Source organism: Trachypithecus francoisi, unplaced genomic scaffold (genome assembly GCF_009764315.1).
Source record: "Trachypithecus francoisi isolate TF-2019V2 unplaced genomic scaffold, Tfra_2.0 Lachesis_group9, whole genome shotgun sequence".
Classification (NCBI taxonomy): Eukaryota; Metazoa; Chordata; class Mammalia; order Primates; family Cercopithecidae; genus Trachypithecus; species Trachypithecus francoisi.
In genome coordinates, this window is record NW_022681474.1 from 41,053,420 (window position 1) to 41,075,872 (window position 22,453).

General features: G+C 39.7%; 1 long non-coding RNA gene across 1 annotated transcript; it reads left to right on the plus strand.

Annotated features, from left to right (window-relative positions):
- Positions 1-1,435: 1,435 nt before the first annotated feature.
- On the plus strand, positions 1,436-22,283 carry LOC117082595. Its single transcript, XR_004436700.1, has 3 exons — positions 1,436-1,562; positions 18,185-18,432; positions 22,212-22,283. It is a non-coding gene; the product is annotated as an uncharacterized LOC117082595 (long non-coding RNA).
- The last annotated feature ends 170 nt before the right edge of the window (positions 22,284-22,453 follow it).

Below are 22,453 nucleotides of genomic sequence, written 5' to 3' on the forward strand. Positions count from 1 at the left end.
CTCTAGAGCAAACAAAACTAATCTATGGGACAGGAGGTGGGGATGGAATAGTAGTTGACCCTAGAGAGGTGGGATTGAGGACAGATTGGGAATTTACTAGACTGATGGTTGTGTTCTATGTCTTGAGAGGGGTTTGGATTACAAAGACGTATGCATGTGTTCAAACTCAGTGAAGATTCCACTTAACATTTCTACCTTATACTGTAAGCAATTTTTGTCTCCAAACTGAAAGGTTAGAAAGAAGTACTTTTAAATTCAAATAAATATTGAATTTAATTAATAGTCTGTGTTTGGGGAAAAGTATCAAAGTCTGCAATGTATTTTAATTAATTTATTTATTTATTTATTTTTATTCTGAGACAGGGTCTTGCTCTGTTAACCAGACTGTGGTGAGATCTCAGCTCACTGCAACTTCTGCCTCCCAGGCCCATGCGATCCTCCTGCCTCTGCTTCCCAAGTAGCAAGGACTAGAGGCATGCCTCACCACATCTGGCTAATTTTGGACTTCTTATAGAAACAGGGTCTCACTATGTTGCTCAGGCTGGTCTTGAACTCCTGGACACAAGCGATCCTCCCACCTCTGCCTCCCAAAGTGCTGGAATTATAGATATGAGCCACTCCACCCAGCTGGAATTTATTTTAAAATGCATTTTAAAATGAGATGAGACAGTGGGATGGACAGATGGATAGATATGACATAAAGCAAGTATAATAAAACTTAAGTAGGGTGGGGTTGAATATGGATGTTCTCTGTAAAATCCTTTCAACTTTTTTGTATATTGGCAATTTTTCATATTACAATGTGAGGGAGGAATTTTTCATAATGCAATGAGATGAATGGTCTTTCCTTACCTACTCAGCATCAGTAGGACACAGGGGCTTTGTTCCCTAAAGGTCCTATGGGTGTCTAAATCAATCTTTTCCCTTATTCATTGACTAGATGAAATGACTACATTTTGGCTTTGCAGAATATAAACTTGCCAGATAACACTAGGACTACACTCCTCGGTGAAAAGATGTGCAGAGAACATTTTAATTGGTTTCCAAGAGCCTTCAACAAGACATGCTCGACTCTCTTTAGTTAAAGAAATGGGACAAAGGCATTTTGTCTTGAGATGTTTTTTCCCTCCATTTGTGGCTTCTCTCTGAATCTCAGTATGTGAACAGGAAAGGCTGAGAAAACTCTGCTCCCATTCTGGGTAATGGAGAGCTCTATTGTCCTCCTTTGATTAGAAGGAATGATGGCACCAACCTGATTTTGCCTAGTATAGTCCAGACAGTCCCATGCAGGAGCCACTTAGGTCGTTTCCTGACAGATGATTGCATTGTCAGCATGGCCTGTTGGAGGGTAATTGTGTGATTATGATGTCCTTGTAAACCTTGCATCAGAAAGCAAAACTCTGGGAGTTGCTTGAGCAGTGGGGAGGAATAAAATTGGACTGCAAGGGGGAGCAGCTGAATGCCTATGGCCCATCGACTACAGTGGGGGTTTGTGGAGGCACAGATGGGAGAACCAGCTTAAAGCCACTTGGGAAACAGTTACGGTAATGAGACATCACAAGGTAATAATGGTTACGACATAACGTGGTTAGAAGAAACCTTGGATTTATTGGGACTTGGCAACTGAGGAGGAACATGACTTAAAGAGGCATTAGATTGTGCTGAAATTACTAGTACTGGTGCAGGAGTTAAGCACTCGGATTGCTAAATCTAGTTTGCCTGAGTCCAAATCCCAGCCGGCCACTTACTACCTGTGACAATGGGCAAATTACTCCAACTCTCTAGGCCTCTGTTTTACCTTATCTGTAAAATGATTTAAATAATTGTAACCCTCATATGGATGCTGTGAGCATGGGCTGAATGAAGTAAAAAGCTGAAAATAATGCTGGGCATATGATCAACATTATGGAAATGTTCATTATGACTTTAGGCAAACTGCCCTTCTCTGGGCCTTGGATGGTCTTGAGTTACAGTAATACAGTGTTAGGCTCCAAATATTACTCTCTGTTGCTTGGCTACTCTCTGCCCTTTATTCAGTTTGAATTTTCTTGTTCTAGGCATAGGCTATAACTCATCACAGTAAGCAGGATAAATGCAAGGTATGACCAAGTCTGTTTTAACCTGAGCAGATATTTCCAGGCTTCTTTCAGAGAATTAAAGCACAGGGTCCCTACACTTCTGGGTGGTTATGTAACATCTCTAGGCTTGATTTCTTCTTAAAATGCCAGTTTTGCAGGTTACTATGAGGATGAGAATAATATTGTAAAGCACTGGTCACCACAAACAGTGCATAATAGTTGCTCAATAAATGACATATGTCATTATATGTGTGTATACAAATACACATAAATATACAACACACATATACACACACAGTTGTAGTAATAATGATCATATATATGATTATAGTAATAACAATTATTACTACAACCAAAACTGCAACCAGATGAATGAGGGTTCCAATTAAATATTTATTTAGATACTTGGGTACTATTTTTTTTTAGGCATAGGCTACTCGGAAAGCAAGAATTCAGCAAATGATCCATTCAACTGTGTTTTCTATCTGATTCTATAGTCATGCACTGCGTAATGACATTTCAGTCAATATCAGACCATATGTGCAATGATGATTCCATAAGATTATAGTGGAGCTGAAAAATTCCTGTGGCCTAATGATGGAACAGTGATAACATAAAACAATGCATTACTCGTGTAATTGTGGTGACTCTGATATAAACAAACCTACTGCACTGCAAGTAGTATAAATGTATAGCACATACAATTATGTATAGGACATAAAAAAATTTTTTTTGAGAGAAGGTCTCACTCTGTCACCCAGGCTGGAGTGCAGTGGTGCAATCTTGGCTCACTGCAACCCCTGCCTCCGGGGTCCAGTGATCCTCCCACCTCAGCCCCTACAAGTAGCTGGGACCACAGGCTTGCACCACCATTCCTGGCTAATTTTTCTGTATTTTTAGTAGACACTGAGCTCAAGAGATCTACCCATTTTGGCCTCCCAAAGTGCTGGGATTATAGGCTTGAGCCACTGCACCTGTCTCATAATACTTGATGATGATAATAAACCAGCATGTTACTGGTTTATGTATTTACTATACTATACTTTTTATTCTTATATTAGAGTATACTCCTTTTATTACTTTTTAAAAAAATTTAACTTCCTAACAGCCTAAGACAGGCTCTTCAGGAGGTATCACAAGAAGGCATTGGTATCATAGGAGATGACAGCTCCATGTGTGTTATTGACCCCAAAGACCTTTCAGTGTGACAAGACATGGAGGTGGAAGACAGTGATATTGATGATCTAACTCTGTGGAGGCCTAGTCTAATGTGTGTGTTTGCATCTTAGTTTTTAAAATAAATATGTAAGAAGCTTTAAAAAACTTAATAGAAAAAGCTGATCAAATAAGGATATGAAGAAAGAAAATACCTTTGCACAGCTGTGAGATGTATTTCTGTTTTGAGGTGTTACCACACAAGGGTCACAAAGTTTTAAAAAAATTAAAAGTTTATGAAGTTAAAAAGTTACAGTAAGTTAACATTACTTTATTATACAAAAAGGAAAATATTTTTGTAAATTTAATATAACCTCAGTATACTTGTTTATAAAGGCTACAGTAGTGTAGAGTAATGTCCTAGGCCTTCACATTCACTCATAGCCTCACCCAGAGCAATTTCCAGTCCTGCAAGTTCCATTCATGGTAAGCTCCCTGTACAGGTGTACCATTTTCTATCTTTTATGCTGTATTTTTACTCTTCCTTTTCTGCCTTTAGATACACAAATAACATTGTGCTATCATTGCCTACAGCATTCAGTACAGTGATGTACTGTAGAGGTCTGTAGTGTAGGAGCAATAGACCATACCATATAGCCTAGGTGTGTAGTAGGCGATACTCTCCTGGTTTGTGTAAGTGCACTCTAAGATGTTTGCACCACCATGAGATGGCCTAACATCACATTTCTTAGAACATATGCCAGTCTAAAACTACATATATATGTATATATTCATAAGAAAACTTAGGAGCTATATATAATACTTACAGAGGAAGAAATAATTCTCCATGAATCACTTATTAGTAGTGATAGAATGGTAGTGGTAGTAGTGATATTGATGGCAACACAAACTACACCAAGTGTTTTCCAGTTTATCGATTTATGTTCATTCAAATACTCCTCCTTTCCAGCACTTTAAAACCACCAAGTGAAATAACATTTAATCTTAGGTCTAAGATGAGCGAATTGAGAATTTGAAAAAATACCTAACCTGACTTTTTCTTTCATTAAATATGTTTTCTAACTTGTCATGTACTCAGTGTAGTGCTATATGTTTTGGGCACAAAGAAGACTAACACATGATAACTGGGTACAGGGCATTCAAACCGAGATAAAGCAGTATTTTTCAAGGGGCCACCTGCTATGCCATAACAATAGAACTTTGCGGGTCACAAATGTGTGAATTTCTACCTCCCACCTATTACCCTGATGGAGATCCACAATGCACATAGGTTCAAAGCACTAAGAAGTCCCAGAGAGACCTTGTTGACTCTGCATTTCAACAACAATTTGACCACAGACTCTCTTTGTTGGAAAGACATTTATTTATATCATTTGGGAAATCTTCAGTAGAAGGAAATGGACATATAAACACATGCACTGACCTGTGATAAAGGCTGAGACAGCTTGGTGGGCTGAACAGCCCGGGAGCAGAGAGGATAGAAGGGTCTGATCTGCCTCTGCATTAACCAAGGGGTCAAGAAAGGCTCCCACCTTTGAGCCACGGTCATGGAGCAAAAGGGAGGATGTCCTGGGATCATCGCAGAGTGTTTTGAACTAAACTGCAGTGCTCCTAGCAAGAAGAGACAGACTTTCCATGTTTACCCTTTCCACTCAACAGAGATGCTCCAAGAAGGGTGATGTCCTCAGGTTCTTGTTCTCTTTGGGAAGCTCAGCATTGGTTTGTCTTTTTTTAATTATTATTATTATCTTTTTATTATACTTTAAGTTCTAGGGTACATGTGCACAACGTGCAGGTTTGTTACGTATGTATACATGTGCCATGTTGGTGTGCTGCACCCATCAACTCGTCAGCACCCATCAACTCGTCATTTACACTAGGTATATCTCCTAATGCCATCCCTTCCCCTTCCCCCCACCCCACGACAGGCTGCTGTGTGTGATGTTCCCCTTCATGTGTCCAAGTGTTCTCATTGTTCAATTCCCACCTATGAGTGAGAACATGCGGTATTTGGTTTTCTGTTATTGCGATAGTTTGCTGAGAATGATGATTTCCAGCTGCATCCATGTCCCTACAAAGGACACAAACTCATCTGTGTTATGGCTGCATAGTGTTCCATGGTGTATATGTGTCACATTTTCTTAATCCAGTCTGTCACTGATGGATATTTGGATTGATTCCAAGTCTTTGCTATTGTGAATAGTGCCACAATAAACATACGTGTGCATGGTTTTTCGACATGTAAAACAAGGAGGTTGAATTTGGTCATTTCTCATAATATGCTTGTGTTCCATGAGTTGTGCTTTAGGTACAGAGTCTGCACAACTCAATTAAGGTCAACATAGCAGGCATTTCTGTTGTGGAGGTAAGGATGACCCTAAATCCAGAGCCCATATGCGAAGCACTTTATTAAGATGCTTATCTCACTAATGGTGAAATACATTGATTTGGACCATTGAGGAGCCAGGGCCATATCATAACAGATGCCTTAAGAAAGAAGCTTCCAGGTTGTACTTGACTCGAACATCAAGTTTGGAACTCAAAAAGCCATAGGATAATTGGGGCGAAATCTCCACTTTTGAGGAACTTTATCCTATCAACAGGTAATTCTAGGTTCTGTTCAACAGAAATATAAAAAGAGGTGCATGTATGAATGAGTACCTGAAAATAAGGTAGGAAGTGTGGTAGCCCCACACTTCTGTAAGCAGCCCTACCATGCAACAACCCTCTTATTTTGTCTTCTCAATGATTATAAGCATGTATGATACACCATGTTACTCAAACTAGGGACTCTAACCCCATGGGTCTGAATATATATGTTCTCAGGAGTTCATACATTTGCGAGGGGAATATTTTTATTAAGATAAAATATACATAATATAAAATTAACTATTTTAACAATTTTTAAGTGCACAAGTCGGTGACATTGAGAACATTCTCATTGCTGTGTAGTGCTATATGTGTATATATGTCATTATCACCATTTATCTTCAGAATTTTTCTATATTGCCCAACTGAAACTCCATACCCATGAAACAATAACTCCCTGTGCCGCCTTCTCCCCAGTTCATGGAGACCACCATTCTAACTTTATATTTCTATGATTTTGACTACTTTAGTTAGCTCATCTGAGTGGAATCATACAGTATTTGTTTTGCAACTGGCTTATTTCACCTGGCATAATGTTCTCAAGGTCTATTCCTGTTGTAGAGGAAGAAAAATTTTTAAACATTGTGGTTTGATTACACACCCATATATTTGTATACAGCTATCCCATGCCATCTGGATGACCACATGGTAAGGATATCCACTTGCTTTTAGGGTCCATTTTATGCTGTGTGTTTATGATAATTTCAGGATAATGAAAATATTATAGCATACCTGAGGACTGAAGGTTTTATAATCACTTAAGTAGAAAATAATGCTGACAGTTGAGTTATCCCCAGAATCTGGGAATGTTACTTACATGACAGAGGGACTTTACAGATAAGATTGAAGTCACAGGCCTTGAGAAAGAGATATTATCCTGGATTTATTCTAGTGGGCATGATTTAATCATGCAAGCTCCTTAAAAGTGGAGAATTGGGCAACAAGAGTGAAACTTCGTCTCAAAAAAGTGAAGAATCCTTCTTGGCTGAAGTCAGAAAGAGATACATGACCAAATAAGGGTGAGAGAGAGGCAATGTAAGAGGGATTCAACTCATCATTGCTGGCTTGGAAGGTGGAGGGGTGGGGACATTAGCCAAGGATTGTGGGCAGCCTCTAGAAGCTAAAAAGTCAAGGAAATTGATTTTCCCTAGAGCCTCCAGAAAACATTGCAGCCCTACTGACATCTTGATTTTACCTCTATGAAATTCATGTCAGATTTATGAATGACAGAACTGTAGGAGAATAAAGTTGGGTTGTTGTAAACTGCTAACTTTGTGGTGATTTGATACAGCAACCACATAAAACTAATACAATGTGTCAAAAACAAAAAACTGGCACCATGGCCCAAGATTCTGTATTCACATTTCTTTCTTTCTTTCTTTCTTCTTTTTTCTTTCTTTCTTTCTTTCTTTCTTTCTTTTTGTTTCTTTCTTTCTTTCTTTCTTTCTTTTTGTTTCTTTCTCTTTCTTTCTTTCTTTCTTTCTTTTTCTTTCTTCCTTCCTTCCTTCCTTTCTTCCTTCCTTCCCTCCTTTCTTTTTTTTTTGAGACAGAGTCTCACTCTGTCCCCTAGGCTGGATGGAGTGCAGTGGCATGATCTCGGCTCACTACAAACTCTGCCTCCTGGGTTCATGCCATTCTCCTGCCTCAACCTCCCGAGTAGCTGGGACTACAGGCACCCACCACCATGTCTGGCTAATTTTTTGTACTTTTAGTAGAGACGGGGTTTCACCATGTTAGCCAGGATGGTCTCTCTTGACTTTGTGATCCGCCCATCTTGGCCTCCCAAAGTGCTGGGATTACAGGCGTGAGCCACTGCACCCAGCCTTGTATTCACATTTCAAAAAGATGTATTACTGAAACCCTATCTATATGGACCACTTGAAGAAGTACATTTTGGAGTTAATGTAGTAAACACACAATGAATTCTTCTGATCTGAATTCCACCAATAATGGATTTAGAGTAAACATTTCTTCATGAAGTATTTTGAAGTGCCTACTATGTGCCAGATACTGTGCTATATATTGGGTACTCATAGGTAAATGAATCCACCTCGATGCCTGGGCTTAAGTTGCTGACATTCTCACAAAGGGAATGAAAAGTAAGTAAGCAAATAAATAAGCCTATTGAAGCAGGATATTTTCCTGACCCCTTCGAGGGCAGGAACTGGAGTGTATGTGGGGCTGGCAGGGGCAAGCACTCACTGCTCCACCCTTTGTGGGAGGGAGAGTAGAGATAAGTAAATGCAGGAGCTGGGGTGAGTGCTTTTGGGCACCAGCAAGGGTGAACTCTGTACTAGTCCCTCAACAGCATCTAGGGGAGGGTGCCTGCAACTGAAGCCCAGAGGAAGTGTTACAGTGCCCTTTTAGCTTTGCTGTATGCAGATGGCTTAAGTGTTAATAGCTCAGTGGAGGGTCAGTGTGTAACAGCCTTTTGCACCGACACTTGTGGCACCCAAGTTCTTGTCCAGTCTCTCAGAGGAATGAAGTAACATGAACAAATTGAAGATGGTAAATGCAGGTGATTTTATTGCTGATGAAAGTGGCTCTTGGTGGGAAGGGGAGATGAAAAGAGGACAGAGCGGGAAGGTAATCTTCCCCTGGAGTCCATCCCTGACCACTTCTCTCTGACATCCAACCATAGTTTCCAATGTCCAGCTGCTTCTCCTCTCTCTGCTGGCTGAGCCTGGGGTTTTTATGGGCACAGGATGGAGGGTGGCACAGGGTGGGGTCATGGGTGGTTTTGGAAAAGGCAACATTTGAGTGGGAAAACAAGAATGTAAGTTCTCACTTTTGCCGGTGGTATTAGGCCAGTGCCCTGGCCAAGGACCCTCCCTCATCTGCCCGGAATTTCCCTGCCTCCTGTCCCTATCACTATGACTATAAATTGTGACACATGCTATAAAGGAAATGGATGTCATGTGATAAAGAATAATGAACTGGGATCAGGAATAATGTCATTAGAAAGGCTTGTGAAGGCCTCTCTGAGGAGATAGCTTTTACACAGACATCTGAAGGAGGAGAAAAACCCAGCCATGTGGAATGAACATTCCACAGAGACAAGGATCATGGATCATGGATCATGGGCAAAGGTTACAAGGCCTGCAAAGTCTTAACTACATGAGAAGGAAATTAATGCAAGCTAGCATGGCTGGGGTAGTGTATGAGGGGAGATGGCTTCAGACAGGTTGGAGAGATGGGACGTTGCCAACAATGCTGGGCCCTGGAGCTGATCAGAGTTGAGTTTGGTCAGCAGAGTGACAGGATAATATTTATATTGTTAAAGTTTCTGTAAACTTCTGTAAGGAGAAAAACTGGGAGCATAAGAGTAGAGGGGGAGAGTAGTCAGGAGGCTTGGCAGAAACCCAGAAAAATGGTTGCCACTTTCGTTGGCAAGGTAGATAAGAGAAAGACAGAGTCAAAAAATACTTGTCAAGATTTGCTCAGTTCAAGGATGAGAATAAAGAGGTTGAAATCATGAATGGCCTCTGATTTTCTGACTTGAGCAACTTTTTGATTTAGAGAACAATTTCATGCAGGGTTTGCTAATAACGTAATGATGACATTTAATTAAAATTGGCATTCCAGGACTGCTCACTAATTGAGTGCTGATAAAGAATGAGGTCTGATTATTCTGAATTAGCAAACAAAGCCTTAAAGGTATTCATAGCATTCGGAAAATCTTACTATGCATGCACACAGACTTCCTCTGCATGATTACTAGAGTCAAAATACAGAAGCAAAATCACTGTAGAACTAGATCTGAGTCTAAATTTTTATGTAATTAATGACAACTTCCATGATTTTGTTTAAACAAAAACATGATTTGTCACATTGAATTAATATTGTAAATTTGAATTTCATTTGCTTCCTAGTTTTATTTTGTCTTAATTTTCAAATTATTTTACCTTATAGCTGAGTAGTTTTCAGATTGTTTTTACACCCAAAAGCTATATGCATAAAGATTTCATTCCTACTTTTACCTTATACATTTATAGAAAATTTTATTTAACATGTACATAACACCTATAACATACCAGGAACCTTTTTTAAGTGCCTTGCAAATATTAACACATTTAATTTTCATAACAATATTATGAATATAAGTGTTGTTATTATCCCCATTTTACAGATGAGGAGACTGAGGCAAAGAGAGGTTTAATGATTTGACCAATGTCTTAGAGCTAGTAAATGGCGGATATGACATTCAAACCCAGGCAGTGTGGCTCCTGAGTCTATGCTCTTAAGTAATGTCAATAATTTAAGCCAACATGGAGAAGATCTGTGTTGTTTTTATTTTTAGGATATTACTCAAGTTCGAGAAACCCTGTCATAGCCCATTTGATCATTTAGCAGAGCCTAGAGAATATTCAGTCTAAAATTCATCTTTTTATCCAGGAGAAAACATACCTTAAGTTGAGGAAATGAGTAGTTTTAGGAATTATCCATTTGTTGATTTGTAATGTTATCCCAGTTATTTCAACTGTTTGATCTTCCTATCTAGATTGTGAAGAGACAGGGTTCATGTCTCTTCTATCCTCCAGGTACCCTCAGACAGCACTGCACACAGAGTACAGACCTACAAAATTCACCATGGCTCAAATAGGCTCAAGTGAGATTTAGACCAGTTAAGGGTCTAATTGACTGAGGATGTGTGGGAAACATTTCTCTCCTCCCAAGTATCACAATAGGTTCTTACTGTGAGATAGCACTGGCCTACACAGGCCATTGGGTTGACCTTAAATATCTACCCTTATAAAATGCCCTGCCACTTCCTCATGTTTTCCCTTCCATTTTCTTAGTCTTCCCCTGGAAAATTCCTACTATGACTGCAAGACCCAGGGCAAAAACTGTCTCCTTTTTGATATTTTCTTAGACCCTGTCAAACTTACTTGCTGATTTCGCTTCTGTACCCTCACTCTACCCAGTCAGTGGCTGCCTCTATTGCTGCACTTCTTACACTGCAGTATAATGAACTTTATTGCTGTCTCAATGACTGCCTTTTGACCCATTTAGTTTGTAGCCCTAACACCTAATGTTATGGGCTGAACTGTGTCCATTTAAAATTCGTATGTTAAAGTCCTAACCCCAGTACTCAGAATAGAACTGTATGTGGAGATAAGGTCTTCAAAGAAGTGATCAAGTTAAACTAAATCCATTATCAGAAGATGAAGAGATATCCAAGACACGTATTTACAGAGAAAAGATGGCCATCGTCATGGTACAGTGCGAAGGTGGCCATCAACAAGCCAAGGAGAGGAGCCTCAGAAGAAATCAAACCCAAAGATACCTTGATGGTGGACTTTCAGCCTCCAGAACTGGGAGAAAATATATGTCTGTCGTTTAAGCCACCCAGTCTGTAATATTTCGTTATGGTAGCCCTAGCAAACTAAAACTTCTGGTTTTCACATATAGTTGTTGTTAAAGTTATAGATAGAAACCTATTTGTAATTTTATTTATGTGTCTGTTTATATTTTAAAATAAAAGTGACTAGTCCAAGGTCGCAGAGCAAGTTGGCAAAAGGCTGTGATTAGAATAACAGCTCTCTACATATTGAGACCTCAATCCTGCTCTCTACCCTAAATTTCTGTGATGCAGCCTTTTTTACATGACAACCGTCCAAGAAGTACAATGTGTTGCCTTTGACATTGTAAACTGCACCACGTAACCAAATTCTTACACTTTGGGAAGAGATATTAATTGCCTTAATTATATTAGGATCAACTGAAGTAAAGAATAATACAACTAAAGTAACGTGTGTGTGTGTCAGTGCACATGTGTGAACATGTACATGCATGTGTGTGTTTATGCATACGCACAATGTCATGGTTCTTTCTGGAACCACAATCTCATTCATATTTTTAGTGTATCCCCCAAATAAATACCTGTGCTTTAAGCAGCAACTGTAGATAGGAGGTGCAGAACTATACAGTAATTCTTTAGTGACAGAATTAGAGATGGAAAAATAGCAAAAACAGACACCTGGGTTCCCAGCTGGAGGCTACAGCTAGGACAACCAAATACCTGAGACTGGACTCATGAGGCAGACATGCAGAGAAGAGTGTCAAGTATTATTGAGGAGCCCTCAATGTGCTGGTAGGAATCTTCTCTAAGTACCCATGCATAGGTTCTCTGCTGCCCTTTCTCAGACTTCAAATGCATTCTGAGTCCTACTCTGCAAATAGTGGAGTCTCCGTGTTTGTTGAATGGATGAATGAATCAAAGAGGTGGATTTAACTGGGAACACACTTCAATGTTGATCATAGAAAAGGGAGGTGGGTTCCCATACTAGCTCATAGTGGAGAAAGCAATTCAATTACCAACAATAACAGACAATAAACTCAGGCTGAAACATGGCAATTTTATGAGACACTTGGCTGCAGCAACTTCGCTTTTCTTTTCTTGGTTTCTCCTTTCCCTTTCCACCCCCTATTGACTATTTGTAAGCACCACAGCGTGGCATCCGGGCTTTTTATTTTCTCTCCTATATCCTCATCACTGTGTGGGCGATGGGAGGCCTAAGTTGGCTGTTTAGTCATTTGTGTTTCTTTTTTTCTTCTCATACAGTTGAATAACTCATATGGTCTAAAGGCTGAGGAATTTGGCATATGCAAACACCACACACACAATGAATGGGAACCTTATTTGTTTCGAACTGGGAAATAGAGTTAAGAGAGGTTTACAGCACTGAAAGAAAGGGCCAGAATTTTGTCCTGACTCCCTGGTGGTTGAATAGGTCAGGGAATAAACGTAACCTTGAGATTTCTGGGTCCGTGCAAACAGGGAAAAGTATTCAGACCAGGGGATTAACGAGTCCGTTAGTTAACACATGAAAATGCCCTCACAATTTTCCCGGTAGGAGGTTGTAGAAGGGGTAAGGAAGAGGGATTATAAGGAGGAGAAAGAACCATGAGGAAGAAAGGATAATGATTTCTGAAAGCAAAAAGAGGACAAAGTCAGACGCACATTGGAACCTGTTTCTTGGATGACTGCGTATAGGATGGGACTTTGATCTATATTTAGTCCCCAAAGCTCAGAGCTGCACAACAACCTTTGTGGATGCCAGAGAGACTCATGTTGGACATCCGAACAAGGGCAAGAGAGGACGGTGGGAGAGAAGAATTACAGAAGAGAAATGAGGGCGCACGAGGAGGGGTGCAGTGGGGGATGGGGAGCGCTCTCTTCCCCTCCTTTGTGAATACACAGACAAGTCCATCAAAGCTGTGGCAGGCTGCAGTGATGAGAAAGATACATAATATGATAAAGCTTGGTAGCAGGCATGTGTGATTGAACAGACCAATGAAGAGATAACATTTGAAAGCTTTACTGCTTGGAAAGCTGTTAGCAAGCTGGTGTCCCCTTCATCATGTTTAATTTTACTTTTACTACCCTTCATTTGCTTTGACGGGTTGATGTTGCCATGGTGCAGTTGGAATTCTCATAAAAGTGCTGTTACCCTTTCAAGATGACCATTTTTTTCTAGGGTTTATACCACATTTTATAGTTATGTCAGAAGGTTTACTTGGTTTATGAATTCTCCAAGCTCTAAGATTGCTCTCGAAAAACTCCAGGTTGCCTTTGGTTCTTGCCGTTTAATTTGTGATCTTTCAACAGCAGTTGCATTATTGGGTGATGTCCTCACATAATTAGAAATGCATTTTTGAGTTCATGAAAGTAAACAAAGGGCACACAGAGAAACCAAGCTTCCTTTTCCTAGATTATAAGCCCCTGAATACATGTGACTGTCTATATGCATTTGAATATTGTATTTTATGCAGATAACAATAATAAATAAAATAACTATGACCAACTATGAAATCTAATGATTAATATATAAGGTGATGACTTTTATTTCCTCTCTAACAATTTAAGTCTGGTAAATTGTAAAACACTCTTTATTAAATCCCTACTGAAAATGTCCAGGATATAGGTTATGAATAGCATTTAAATAAGCCTTCAATTTCATCAGTTATTACAATCTGTTCACTGAATGAGACCTTTAATTAATCACCATATCTATGTCTAAGAATTCTTAAGAAACCAGGGGATCTCAAGATACCATGTACTGCCACATTTGGGAGGTAGCCTCTGCAACCAATGTAGAATGTAATTGCAAGATAACGTGGTGAGATCTGTTATAGAACATAATTCCCATGGATTAAAATGTGCTTTTGCATTCAGATTTGAATGAGACATCAGAAGAGTATTATGAAGTCTATCTTTCATTGCAAAGTGTATCTTTCAGATTTATCCTAGTCAATAAATATTTAGTTCAATCTTCTACATTGCCTTGCAAGATCTCAAATGTGGAAGCCATTTGGGGAAGTGAAGAGCTATCTGGGTATTAGTTTCCTATGGGTACTCTAAAAAATTGCCACAAACTTAGTAGATTAATGCAAATGTATTATTTTACATGCCTGAAGTTCAGAAGTTCAAAATGGGCCTGACTGGGCAAAAATCAATTAGGGCTGCATTCCTTCAGAGGCTCTACAGGAGAAGGTTCCCTCAACTTTTCCAGCTTCCATAGGTAGCCTGCAATCACCCATTTTTCCATAGTCACAATTTCCTCTGGCCTCCTGCTTCTTCTTTTCACTTTTAATGACCCCTATGATTACACTGGGTCCATGCAGATAACCCAAGAAAATCTGTCTTTTAAGGTCGGTTGATTAGCAACCTTAATTTCATCCACAGACTTAATTCACCTTTGCCATATAAAATAACACATTTACTGCTCCCCAGGATTAGGATGAAGATATCTTTGGGGTCCCTTATTCTGTCTATCATACCATCCACTGGAAGTAGCAGGCATATTGGAAAATGACTTAGGGCAATATGGAGAAGGCTCTCACATTAAATTAGAGTTGGACTAAATGGCCAGAAGTTGCTTTTCCAGCTTAGAGGTTATAACACTTTAACATTGTACAAGGAACTGAATTTCTCTGATTTTAGCTTCCTCACTGGTAAAATGGGCATGGTAACATTTTACTACCAATAAGCAAGAGTTTTAAAGCTGTGGACAATTTAATTATATATATCTAAAGTGCTTATTTAACCTTTTGGCAGCTATTTTACATTTTAATTGCTTTGAATTTTGATATTAAAAATAACACTGGAGTATACATCCCTGTATATCTCTGGTTGTTTTCCTATGATAATTTCCAACTTGTAGCTGTACTAGGTCCAACAGTGTGAATGTCTTTAGGGATCTTGTACTTTTCAAAAAGGCAACATAGGTGTGAGGGTATGTCCCGGAAGAAGCACAAAGTAGGGCAGATGAGTCTATCTGTTCAGTTCCTCAGTTCCTGAGACCCGTCATAGAATGTTTAAAGATACACATTTTTATACATCATGGCCACTAAAAGCAAAAGAAATACATTTTATGGTGTTCAACCAAAGAAAGTTCAAAAGGAACTCTGTTGGAGTTATATTTTTTAAATGCTCTAGAATATCAGGATTCAGTATCACATAGAAAGTTCCCCATGATATTCATTGTGTGGGAATTTTTGACACACAGCTCCCCGTTACAAGTTGACCCCACCGTTTCAGCCCCAAAGTTTCTTAAGCTGATAAGCAAGAACAGCAAAGTCTCAGGATACAAAACCAATGTGCAAAAATCGCTAGCATTCCTATACACTGACAACACTCAAGCCAAGAGCCAAATCACGAACAAACTCCCATTCACAATGGCCACAAAGATAATAAAATGCCTAGGAATACAGCTAACTAGGGAGGTAAAGATCTCTACAAGGAGAACTACACAGCACTGCTCAAAGAAATCAGAGATGACACAAGCAAATGGAAAAATATCCCATGCTCATGGATAGGAAGAATCAATATCATTAAAATGACCATACTGCCCAAAGCAATTTATAGATTCAGTACTATTCCTGTTAAACTACCATTGACATTCTTCACAGAACAAGAAAAAACTATTTTAAAATTCATATGGAACCAAAAAGAGTCTGAATAGCCAACGCAATCCTAAGCAAAAAGAACAAAGCTGGAGGCATCATGCTACCCAATTTAAAACTATACTACAGGGCTACCATAACCAAAACAGCAGTGGTACTGGTACAGAAACAGACATGTAGACCAATGGAACGGAACAGAAAACCCAGAAATAAGGCTGCAGACCTACAACTATCTGATTGTCAACAAACCTGAAAAAAACAAACAATGGGGAAAGGATTCCCTATTCAATAAATGGTACTGAGATAAGTCACTAGCCATATGCAGAAGATTGAAATTAGATCCTTTCCTTACACCGTATACAAAAATAAACTCAAGATGGATTAAAGACTTTAATGTAAAACCCAAAACTATAAAAACCCTGGAAGACAATCTGGGAAATACCATTCAGGAAAGGAAATTTATGTCCAAAACAGAAAAGTAACTTGCCCAAGTTGCCACAAGGATTTACTGGTAAATTTAAAACAGTTGTGTATGTGTAGGTCACATCAACAGCAACTAAACTGTAAGAGTTACCCTTGTAAATTATGTGAGAAATAATATAGCATTCTAGGCTTAGCTACTATAAAAGAAAAGATTCTATTTCCAAGTAGTATCTGTGATGATCACACATGAGTAGGTCATATTGGAAGTAGGAGGGTACCTGTAACTGAAGATTGTATTTTTCCTAGAATGTTAATATTGCTGTAAAAATTGGGCAGGAGGCTAATCTAATTGATTAGATCTTGGCTTCTATCACTTGGGGATGGTCATGTCTTGGAACCTTATTTGTTCTTGTGGTAGATGACTTCTAAGACAACCCCCAATAATCCCTACCTCCTGGTGTTCACATCCTTGTGTAATCTGCTCCTGCTGAGTGCCATTGGTTGACTGAACTAGTAACTTACTTCAAATCAAGAGAATATATAAGGTGATGTGATGCCAATTCTATGATTAGGTTATAAAAGATTGCTAGCAAGACTCTCTGTCTTGTTGACCTTGATGAAAGAAACTGCTGTGTTAAAGAAACTGCATGGCAAGGAAATGAGGGTGGCCTCCAGCCAGCAGCCAGCAAGAATCTGAAGCTTAGTGCTACTGGACCCCCGGCACTAAAGTTTGACATCAGCTGCATGAGCTGGGAAGCAAATCCTACTTCAGTTGAACCTTGATGGCAGCCTTGTGAGAGACCCTCAAGTCAATGGTCCAGCTAAGCCATGACCAGATTCCTGACCCAAAATGAGATAATAATTATATATAATTTTCTTTAAGTCACTAAGTTTTATAGTTTTTTTTAATGCAATGATATATTGCTATTACAATCCTTGATGGAGTATGATTTTTTGCTTTCTTGGAAGACTAAGGCTTTCTTATCATGGTTACATAAGAAGGTAACATGGGCTATGGGTTTTGAACACTTTCAGGCCAATGGGCTCTGTGCAAAGCAGCAGGAAGTGTATTAAATCCCTCAGGGCCAACCACCTCTAGAGCAGCTGAGGGTTGTGAAATGGGAAATCAGGATATACAACCTTTCCATTGCCTACGTCCAGGGTTTACTACAGCTTAGCAGAAACTCCTGCAAGAAAGTAAAGTAAGAATCAAGTGGCACTAGCAGGAAAGAGAGTTTTTTGAGATATAGCTGGTCTCACTGGTGTCCCTTAATTGCACATTTTTATTTAGTTTTAGCCAGCTGGCAGTTATACACCATTTTAATTATGTTAGAACTGGAAAAAGAAGAGTATTTAGTTTGGGTTTCTTGTTCCAAGTTCCTTTCTTAATTGCCTTTTCATTCAAGCTGAAGACTTATGGTGGCAGCCACAGTGCTGTTGAAAAACAATTCATTGTATCAGTGACTGGGCCTCATAACAGAGCACCTTAATAAGACCAAGTTCTGTACTTCGTGACTCCCCAAGATGGATGATGTTCATAGTCCATTATTTGAACGAGGGTATCTGAGTTATGGCAAATCTATCTGAAACAGCATTGTAGAATTGTATTTTATCTTTAAGAAATGTATTTTTATAAAAGTAAGATATTTACTTCTGTTGTAGGAAGGAACTTAAGCAGAAAAATTTCTCTCTAATGTTTGTTGAATCATAGGAGAATGATGAGGGAGAACGGGGTGATCCATCCACCAACTAACTTGAAAACCTTGGTTGTATTTTTATTTCAGGAAGAAAGGCTGAGCTAAAAGTGCCCTATGGTATTACATGAAATACTTTTCTTCTTTTTCCAAGTCATGCATATCACCCAGGAATTCACAAGGGTAGCATCTCTATTCTCTATTAAATTTGCACAAGCATGTGATCAATTTTTCTTTCCTCTCCCTCCTCTTTAGGGCTTGTAAAAAGGGTTGGAATTTACAGTCTTCAAGGACGGCTATCCTTGTTTGGAATCATAGTATGTAAGAACCAGAAAGTACCTCTGAGATTACCTGGTCCGACCCTCTCATTTTACAAGTGAGGGAACCAAGCCCCTTTAGGGAAAGATCTCTTCTGTGATGGATGCTTTTAATGACACCTGGAGTCCCGACACAGAAAAGGCCAGGCTCGGCAATCACAATGAGGAAGGAAATCAGGCACACAGGTAAGGCATTTTCAGTTGATTGTAGTTTATTGTTTTCTTTTTATTTGAAGGAAGTTACATAAATGGTAGAAGGCCAAAGGTACACAGACTGTGCTGGCAGAACCCTGGATTCAGCCTAACTCTCTGACTCTCTGACTCTGTGACCTTGGAAAGTAATTTAATCTCTTAATTTCTACTTTATAAGTGGAAATTATAAGAGTTACTCTTATATAATAATGAACCAACCTCTCAGTTTAAAGTGAGGATGACATGAAAGACTGAATGTAAAGCTCTCTGCACAGGTCCTGACTCTTAGCACACATTCATGAAATGTTGTGAACATTATTATTAGTTGCTGCTAGTATTACACCTTCCCAACTCTGCTGATCTCTGCTAATAGCAAATCGTTTCACCTTTTGGGCCTCAGACTGGCCGATGCAAAGTTAAGACATCTTGCCTTTAGGACTACGTTGCTCTTAGGTCCCATGCTCCTGCAATGGGAGCACCCTGCAATGGGAGACACCTCCGTTTGGAAGGTGTCTTCTTAGCCTCCTCCCTGAGCTCCCCTCTGGCTTCCTCTGTGCTGCTGGACTGAAAGTGTCTTGGGAGGGAAGCTCACAGTTGACCCTTCCCGCTATTCCCTGGAACCTATTAGACTTTGACTAATAGGTCTCCATATTAAATCAGCATCTTTCTATTGAATTTCTATTGCTCTTAGAGACAAGGCAGGCTTGATGGGTTCACGCAGAAGTAGAAGAGAAGATCCTAGCCAAACAACAGCTGAGGATAATATAGCATAAAGCTCTCCAGAGAGCTTGGGATTGGTGCTGGCAGCTCACGGTATAGTGGCTATCAGTGCACATGAAGCTCTGGGAAAGCTGGCAGGAGGAATACAAAACAAGCATTGGACAAAGACATCAAGGGAAGAGTGGGGGTTGAATTGGGAAATCAATTTTAATGAAAGAGGAGTCTAACTTGGGAGGCTAGGGTAGGTCTAGTGGTAAAGAGAGATTCACAAATATTTATGAGTTATTTTGAGTCATTTATCCCTGAGGGCAAAAGGAAGAAATGGAGCCTTCGTTGATCTTTAAAACAAACTGGAATTGCAGTTTTAAGCATGAAACTCTTCAGTTACCAAGCATAGCGTGCTCTGGGGAGTGGTGCTTGTGATATTTTTCACCCTTCCCTTCTTTTTCCCCTTCCACAGAGCTTCCATGACAAGCAAAGGCTTTGGAGAAAACAAAGTGCAGGGCTTTGCTCACTCAAATGCACTGTCCCCCTGTCGTCAAGGCTCACATTTTAAATCATTCTGGCCACTCACTGTGGAATTCAGCAAAGAACCTTTGTCATGGAAAAGTCATGTGCAGTTATTAACACAGAGTGACAACTGTACTTCAAAAAACAATTGCCCTCTCCCGTCATCCCTGCCACCTTTACAGAAGTCCTTGCTGACAATCTCTTCATTTCTATTCACTGTCAGCGAAATATTTTAACAATGCTTCATCATCCATCTTGGCTCTCCCAGAAGTGTGGCTAGGGGAATGCAGTACAGCTTGGGGACAAACAAGAAAAGAAAGAACATTTCATCCCTGGCTGGGTCAATTCAATGCCACTTCAGTGAACATTTCGCTTTTTTTGTGGCTGGCAAGACGGAGGCAACTCTGAGCCAACAACCATGAAATTTTAGAGCCGGAAAGAGTTCATCCACCCCTCAGGAACCCTAGAGGACCCTAAGATTCTTTGACCCTGTGGCCAGCATTGTGCTCTATCTGTGGTCCATCCATCATTGTTTGATCTGCCTGAGGCCTCTGTCACTATAGGCAGCTCTTGATTTCTGGTGACCTTGGGCCAAGTCAACCCATGTGCTGCCGTGATTTCTTGACACTGCGTGCCATCACTGCTCAGTGTTCTCCACCATCACGAGGGTCAGTTAAACCGATTCTGAATGGATAAATGAACGCATTTATCTGGACTTCCAGAAATGAGCAAATGAGCAAAGCTGAGAAGAGATTTTGTTTTACAGATGATATGGGAATGACAGAGTTAACCTCATCTGAACAGTCTATGAGAAAGGCGATAATGCAAAATTTTGCAGCCTTCTATGATGATAAGGATTATGTATCTGGATCCGGCTAAGCAGGAATTTCAAAAGCAGATTGACAAACTGTATTGACACTCTTCCTTCTAAATATGTGTCCGTGTGTGTGTGTGTGTGTGTTGGTATTGGTGTATGCACACATCTGTGGGAGCACACTCATGCTTCCAAAGCCTGGCATAGCTCTATGTGTGGATGGATGAAGAAGACAACAAACAGTATAAGAAGCAGTGACACGTGGGCTGTTGGCAGCCCACATTGTTTTGCCCAAGTACTCAAGGCAGGTAGTCACCGTGAATTCCCAATTGTTGGTCTACATGCTGATATGTCTCTCTCTGTTTTCTTAGTGTGCTGCTGCTGTGGACTGTTGTACCAGGACAGTCTTCTGCTAGGTAGATTTTGTTACGGTGCTCCTTCCCCAGAATGGTGATGCCTATTGATGGAAGGGAAGCTGCTCTGGAGAGCATGTTGACTGAGAGAAGCTGTGACATGTGATGAAAAGATGAGATCTCCGGGGAAATCTCCACAGCTTGGCACTGGCTCTGTGATTAGTCTTGTCCTCATTGGGGCATGCACGGTGCTTTTTGCCAGCCTCTTGAAAGAAATAATATATGATCTGGATATTGCTTAGCTATTGACATGCTGGCATTTCTGCTTTAACAATTTTAAAGAAACAAGTAGGTGTTTACAGTGCTGGGTACTTAATAATCCTGGAAGACAGCTGAGGGGGCTTGCATGAATGCGTATTACATTTTGTTCTGGACTTCCTTAGGTCACTAGATGTAACTCAAGTACGAAGTGGGAAAATGTGCACCCAATCTATGCTCAGAAAATAATTGTTGATGATGTGGATTTTCAATAGATGGGATTACAAATTTTAAAATTACTAAAATCCTTCCTCTCCAATTTCTTCCTGAAGATTAGGACTTTTTTATTCCTTTAGTTTGTACTCAGTGGTTCAGTGTCAAGGATCATAATTTAAGCTGAGTTTTCTCTAGATCTGTACAATCATAATTCTTGCAAAAAGTGGGTTCACCTCTAATGTATCCATTTGAGTTTAGACACAGACACCACAGATAAAGTAAATAGTTTTTAAACCACATTTTGGAGACGGCTTCAGTTCTCACCTCTAATAATGTGCTCTTTCTTTAAATGAGTCTGTACTCCTTCAGGTCACAAGACATGAATTAGTTTTTTTAATTACCTATAAGGAGGAGAGGAGATGATCAATGGGAAAGAAAAACACTAAATCAAAGTAGAATAGAGAATTTACAGTTAGGTACAAAGGAAGATTTTCTTTTTTATAGCATTTTAGGTACGATGAGATCTTTTTTTTTTTATACTTTAAGTTCCGAGGTACATGAGCAGCATGTGGAGGTTTGTTACATAGGTATACACGTGCCATGGTGATTTGCTGCACCCATCAACCCGTCATCTACATTAGATATGATATTTCTCCTAATGCTATCCCTCCCCTAGTCCCCCACCCCCTGACAGCCCTGGTGTGTGATGTTCACTTCCCTGCGTCCATGTGTTCTCATTGTTTAACTCCCACTTATGAGTGAGAACATGTGGTGTTTGGTTTTCTTTTCTTGTGTTAGTTTGCTGAGAATGAGATCATTTTTAATTTGATTCTTTTAAAAACACTTGTCCATATAGATTCCTACGTCATGCACACTAATGATTATTTGTTTGCTTTTTAAAGACAGAAATACTGTGACAAAAGAAAACCTAACAAGAAGAACCTCATAAGAGAGAAAACATGGAGTAAGCCAACAGTATAATCCATAGTACACGTGGCATAGTTGTTTTTGTGGGGCTCAATTTGAAGTGATATACAATTGATGTTTCAAGGGAAAAGTGTTCTCAAATTCCTAGCGGGTACCCTCTCATAGGACAGGAGTGTTTGGAGTAGCACAGTGGAGAAAGGAATCAGATGCTCACAGG